This window comes from Scyliorhinus canicula, chromosome 13, assembly GCF_902713615.1.
Source record: "Scyliorhinus canicula chromosome 13, sScyCan1.1, whole genome shotgun sequence".
Lineage (NCBI taxonomy): Eukaryota > Metazoa > Chordata > Chondrichthyes > Carcharhiniformes > Scyliorhinidae > Scyliorhinus > Scyliorhinus canicula.
Window position 1 is genome coordinate 21,036,248 of NC_052158.1, and position 7,465 is coordinate 21,043,712.

Below are 7,465 nucleotides of genomic sequence, written 5' to 3' on the forward strand. Positions count from 1 at the left end.
CATTAAACACAACGTTCCCCGACACACTTAAGGCTCCTGACTCAGCCCCGCAACAACGGAAGGCTCAACTGCGGGCAATGCGAAAAGCCCAACCTCCACTCCTCATTACAAGGGGACTTACGGACTTTGGAGGGAGGGATGTTATAACCACCACGGGATGACCCCATTGATCTTGCTGTGGGGCTCGTGGAATATGAGCTCTTCCACTGAGGGACGGAGGCCCAACAGTGGGGCTCATTAATTCCCCGAGATAAAAGTCAGCCCAAGAGGGAGCCGGCATTTCAGGATGGTTAGGCTGGGACTTGGAGTCTTGCTAAATTGCTGTATTTCCTAACAGTAAGTCGGAATTATTTTTAATTTAGAGTATACAGTTCTTTTTTTTCAATTAAGGGGCAATTTAGTGTGGCCAATTCATCTATCCTGTGTAGCCATCTAAGATGGACACCAGTGTACACAAAATGGAGGACTGCAAAGAGTGCAGGGAAAAACGGACATAGTAAAGAGCACACAGCTTGCAGAAGCATTCAGCATTGAGACACTTGCAAAAACCGGTTTTCCGACAGCTGCAGAGTTCAGGCAGCGCTGTAAATGGGAAAACAGTTTACATAGTAATGAGGTGATACCGGGACAGTCTTGAACACAATAGATACACTCAAGTATCAATCGATACTTTCCATAGCGAAGCAGACACGATGGAGCCAGCGAAACCAGGACAATGAGTCCTAAGAACCGCCCCAGCCATCAAGGAACAGCCCTAGGGTAGTGGGGTTCAAATCATATCGATTGGGAAAAGGCCCAATCGATCCCCAGCAGGTGAGGAAGCCCGCCCCAAGGGGCACGGACCTCCTGGGACCTATAAAAGAAGGTCCCGCACATGGTTCGGTCTCCTGTCTCCGGCCTCCGACTCCAGCCTCCAGACTCCTGTCTTTTGCACCGGCCGTCGAGCAGCAGCCATCGATAAGTAAGTGCCAAACGACGATTGCTACCTTGACCCAGGCATTACTTATACCTGTGCCGACCAGTAGTAACAAGAAGTTGCAGACCAGAATGGAACAAAGGCCTTGTTCCCTGACATTGCCTGTTCCTTCTTAGATAAGTATTAGTCGTTTATTGGTAGAAGTAAGTTAGTCTTTAGCGTGTGCATGAGTGTTATTATAATTGTTTTATAATAAACTCTAATTGTTTTGGACTTACTAATCGGTGTACAGCTTTATTGCTTTGAACTTGACCTTGATACTTGTGACGGTGTCTGTTACGGCACCTGGCGACTCCAGAGCATAGAAAGAGAAACAGAGCCAAGTGAGTGTTAAGCACACTTACTCAAAACGAGCAAAATTTAGTGGCGACATCCTGATGGGACGTGATTAGAAGTGGCACCCCCACTCCGAGAGAACCCAGAAATTTGAATTGGAAATCTAATTGGGAAAAAGGAAATATCACAAGTGCTCAAGGAGTTCAAATCAATAACGATAATTCGGAAGTGTGTTTTGTGCATGCTTAACTAACAGGGTTGTAAGGTTAACCTGAGAGATTTTTGTTGCGACAAACTGTCGGGAGTTTTTAAGCGGAACATAGTGAAAGCCTTACCCATCTTTTCAAACATTACCTGAACATCCCCTGTTCCAAATTAAGACAGAAAGAGGAAATGACCATGCAGGCAATGGAACGCCTCATGAATCCAGAGCAGTTCTTGGTCGGAGCGACCAGCAGTAGCAGAGTAGGCCAGTGTCCCGTGTGGGAGCTGGAACTCCGCAAATATCTAAAAGGGAAAGGATGGCCCCTTTGGAATGAGTTCTGTATGAATGAGGAGACAGGTCCCGGGAGTATAGGACATACTTGGTGGGAGAACCTCTCTCAAATTCATAAGAAAAATGTGAGTAAAGCACACAAGCCGATGGCAATCGTGTCCTGTTTGGCACAATTGCGAGGCACTGAGGAGGTCATTCGGACGCTCTGAGCAGAGTTAGAGGAATGAAACAGAATGAGTAAAGTGGATGTCAGGGACATCGAGTTGGAAAACCTAGAGCTAAGAGGGAAGCTGGCAGAGAAGGGTAGAGAGGTGGATGATGCCAAGGGGGCACATCAGTCGTGTCTAGCCCATCTGAGCAGTTCCCAGACCCAATATGAAAAAGCCTATCAGGATGTGCAACGTGCAGTCCTGATATGAGAGGAATCAGAAAAGCAGGTAGAGGCATTGCAGAGGCAATGCTCAGACCTAAAAGCAGCTTTAAGAGCACTCCATGCTGCCACCACTGAGCAAAGACAGAGCACAGTAGACCATGCAAAATGCAGGAAGCAGATTGCGGAGCTACAATCTCTGCTTTCAGTGCAGAATGGGTTCCAAAGCACATTTGGAACGCAGTTAGATGAGGAAAATGCCCCAGGTTGGCAAGAATTGAGTGAGACGGCGCAGCGCTATGTTCAGAGAACATGTGCGCCAGCAGCGCAACAAAAGAGGAAAGCACCCAACCCCCCACAGATCAGATAGCACCCGCACCTATGAACCCAGTCACCACCCAAAGAAAGGCAACCACAGACGGCGCACCTGACATCACCTACACCACCCCCTTAACTAACCCAACTCAGGGACGCGTGTGAGAAAATCACCCCGTTTCTCCCCACCGCAGACCCCCACCAATGTTTCGCAAAGGTGAAACAGCAGGCTACCAGTACGGCCTGGATGAGAGAGAGCAGGTTAAGCTAACTGTTTTGAGCTTAGATCCATCGGTAGTTGCAGCCCTCCCCGACCCACAGAACGTTGGAGGAGGCACACTAGAAGATATGCACACATCCATTTTGGATGCGATAGGATATAATAGAGGAGACCCAGTCGAAGGCCTAAATAAATGTAGGCAAAAGAGGACAGAGCATCCCACAGCATTCGTAGGAAGGCTGTGGATCCATTTCACTGCCGTTTTTGCGAACTAGACCGCGCGCATTTAAACCGAGACAACATGGTTAAATGGACCCGCACCATAATCTCCCATGCCACAGATGCAGGACAGAGTGCTTACAATAGTTATGACCCCTCAGAAGAGGCCCATAATGAGAAATGGGTTCTGAAAAGATTGTCCTGCGCTTGGGAACAATCGGTTCAGGGCAAAGTTAAGGTAAAGACCCCAGAGGAAGCTCAGGCTGCAGCAGATATTCAGGCAGTGAGAGCGCACCAAAACCCCGCATGGGTAAATGAAGGGAAGAACAGCCCTCCACAGAAGTCGCAGGAATGCTACAACTGTGGCCAATTAGGCCATTTTGCAAAAGAACGCAATGCACCACAGAGATCACAGAGAGGCCAGCAGACAGGCACTCTGAACAGGAATAGAGCGAAGCCTATTCATAGTATAGGGATACAGTTAGGACAGACCAATGTGGACGGAACGGACTGACGGTGTTCGGGCTCCCCCACTTGGGTCTGTGACACCCTCTGGGACCAATCCGGAATGCCGGTAGTCACAGCGAAGGTTAGAGGGAAGCCCATAGGTTTACTTTGGGACACAGGAGGATCCCGCACCACAATTAATTCCACCACCACGGCACAGGCAGACACGTGGCCGACCACATCCACCATTACACTCAGCGGATTTACAGGTCACTCGCAGCAGGGACACATTACAGCCCCTGTATCCATTCAGCTAGGGAACATCTCCACCAGACACCCCGTTGTGTTAGTTATCTACCCCGCACAGAAGAACACATACTGGGTATTGACTTTATGAATGCCCATAGCCTGTCGTTCGATCCAGTAAACCAGTGTGTCTGGAGATTGGCAAGATCGGACAGAGCACCCGCAACTCTCACAGTAGGAGAGTACGCAAATCGGATTAGCGCAGTAGGCGACTATTGTTTCGACTTGACCACGCTTAGTACAGACAGACAAGTTAGGCCAGTTCTAAACCGACACAGGACAGCATTTGCCAGTCACCGGCACGACTACGGCAGAATGACTGGACTAGTTCAAGTTACCGGACCTGACCCCAGACCACAGAAACAGTACCGATTTCCCCTAGAAGCAGAGGGAGAAATTGGAAAGGTAATAGACAGCTTATTGGAGCAAGGGGTACTTAGGACAGTAGCCTCGACCAATAATGCACCTATCTGGCCAGTGAGAAAGCCCGACGGATCATGGCGTCTGACCATCGATTATCGGGAACTCAACAAAGTAACCCCAGGAGTAGCCCCCACAGTAGCAACAAGTCCCGAGACCATGCTCAAACAGGGACTCCACTCCAAATTCTTCACGGTTTTGGACATTAGCAATGACTTCTGGTCAATCCCATTGGCAAAGGCATGCCAGTACAAATTTGCTTTCACATTCAAAGGACAGCAGTATACGTGGACATGCCTCCCACAAGGATTCCACAATTCCCCCTCCATTTTCCACCGACAGCTGGCAAATGGTTTAGTCAAATTTTCCCGACCCGAATGTCTGGTACAGTATGTGGACGACCTATTACAGCAGACAGACACCAAGGCAGAGCACATTACGCTTCTGGCCGAGCTCCTGGAACTTCCGAACTCAATCGGATGTAAAGTTAACCCCAGGAAGGCCCAAATATTAGAGAATAAAGTGATGTATTTGGGTACAGTCATCACGCACGGCAAACACGAGATCGAGTTCAAAAGAATTGAATCGATTGTCAAATTGCCCTTTCCCCAGAATGTTTCAGCCCTCCAGTCGTCTTTAGGACTGGTTGGTTACTGTCAGAACCATATCGATGGCTTCGCGACAAAGGCAGCCCCACTCTCAGACCTCCTTAAGAAAGGAGCCCCTTGGGAATGGCTTCCGCAGCATACAGAGGCTGTGGAAGAATTAAAGAAAGCCCTTAGCGCAGCACCCGCGCTACAAGTCCCAGACCAACTTTCCCCCTATGCAATAGAGGTAGCGAGCACAGATCTGACCCTCTCGGCCGTGCTCCTTCAGGAACGGCACGAGCAGCTACGACCCGTGGCTTATGCCTCACGACTGTTAGACCCCATAGAGCAAGGATTTTCAGCCTGCGAGAGGCACCTCCTAGCAGTTTTTTGGGCAGTTCAGTACTTCTCGTACATTACCGGACTCAATCCCATCACCATTTTGACTGAGCACACCCCCACACAGTTACTTTTAGACGGTCGACTGAAGGAAGGTTCAGTGAGCCAGATAAGAGCAGCTAGATGGACGTTACTGTTACAAGGATGGGACATAACAGTTAAACGGACCAGGTCACACGCATTTTTAGCAGACAACCTCCAGTATCAAGGACAGCCCCATGAATGTGAAATTGTAGCACCCCTACACAACACAGGACCTTTCATCGCAAAGACACCCCCCAGAAAGATAGGGAATTCAAGCCAGAGCCCCCAGCACACAGACACATGTGCCCCCTTAAAAATATATGTGGACGGTTCATCCACAGTTTTAGAGGGAGAACGCATCACAGGATGCGGGATCTATGTCGAGGATGCGCAGGGTCGCGCACTAGAAGAAATTGCTTTAAAATTACTGGGTCACTTATGCACGCAGGCAGCAGAGCTCGCTGCCATCGCATACATAGTGGACCACCCAGATTCGTTTCACAGCCCGGCAGACATATATTCGGACAGTTTATATGTTTGCAACAGCTTGACTGATTTTCTACCACTGTGGAGGATACGAGGTTTTGTCTCCGCAGACGGGAAGCCCCTTCCATCAGCCCCATTACTCCGCCATATCCTAGAAAAGGCAAAGGATAGGACTTTTGGTATTATTAAAGTTAGGAGTCACCATAGGTCATCCCCCCCTGGAAATGTAAAAGCCGACGCACTGGCAAAAGCAGGTTCCAGGCGAGGTGACTTTTGGACACCCCCAGCTAGCGCACCAGCTAGCGCCCCTGTGAGTGCAGTTCAGGTCTCACAGACAGATATTAAAGATTTAGTTGAGGCACAGAAACAGGACGAAAATCTCAGGGAGATTTTTAAAGGAAACTTTGTGCCCCAATATGATAGGTTCAGACACGCTTTGACCACACATGAGGGTGTGATCATTAAGGAAAAACTACATGTGGTTCCTGAACAAGATAGGAATCAAATGATTGCCTTATTCCATGACAGTCATGGACACCAAGGGATCGACCCGACCACAAGACACCTCAGACAACTCTGTTGGTGGCCAAATTTACGAAACGATGTGACACACTACATCGAAAATTGTCTAATTTGTGCACAAAATAACCCAGACAGGTACTCAAGGAAGGCACAACTTAGACATACTCGCCCAGTTAATGGCCCCTGGACAAACCTCCAGATCGACTTATAGGACCATTGCCCCCTTGCAGGAATGGCTATAAATATGTTCTGGTAGTTATAGATACCTTTACCAAATGGGTAGAGGCATTCCCCTCACGGACCAATACAGCTAAGACAGCTGCAAAGATCCTGACCTACCACATCTTTACGAGATGGGGTCTCCCCAGAAGTATAGAGTCAGATCAGGGATCTCACTTTACAGGACGGGTCATGAAGAATGTCCTGACATATTTGGCATAAAACAAAATTTCCACATTGCGTATCACCCCCAGTCAAGCGGGATAGTCGAACCCATGAATCGGACCCTAAAATCGACCCTTAGGAAGATGGTACAGGAGAACAATGCGACTTGGGATTCAGTGCTCCCATTCGCACTAATGTTCATCTGCAACACGGTTTCATCATCCACAGGTTTCACCCCACACACACTCATGACCGGACGCCCTATGAAAGGGACAGAATTCCTTTTAGGACTGGACATGACTAGCCCCGAAGTGACGGCCCTCACACATGAGAAGGCAGTCACAGAACTAGTGGAAACTGTGAGGTCTGCACAGTTAGCAGCCGCAGTAACCCTAGGCAAGTGACAAAAACAGAGCACGGCTTGTTTTAATAAGAATGTACACCCCACGGAATTTCAGGTTGGGCAACAGGTTATGTCATCTGTTTACAACCCCAGCACGTTTTTGGCTCCTACATTTTCCGGCCCGTACTCAATTTCGGACAAAATCAGCCCCTCCGTTTACAGGATAAAATACCCCAACGGTAAGACTGCGTGGTTTCATATTAACCAACTGAAGGCTTATGGAACACAGTCTAACCACACACACCATGTCTTACTAGATGCAGCAGCACATCTCACCCCGCCCACAAGAGACACATTTCCACCATCCCCCTCACAGACCAGTTCCTCATCGGACTCGCCCTCGACTCTGCCCACTGACTCCAGACCACGCCCTGGAACGCCCACAAGCTGCCACAGCAGAGACAGCGACACTGACTGGACAATGAGGACAGCCACAGCACTCCACCCTACAGCCCCCACCTTAGCGACTACGACCCCGACTCCAGTGACCCCATGGAGGTCATCTACATTAAATATACAAACCCACACCCAAACCCACCACCCGACCCCGACGATCCCGACAATGCCCCTTCAAATTTAGACCCCACATTTTGGCACAGGGACAATTCTTGGCGA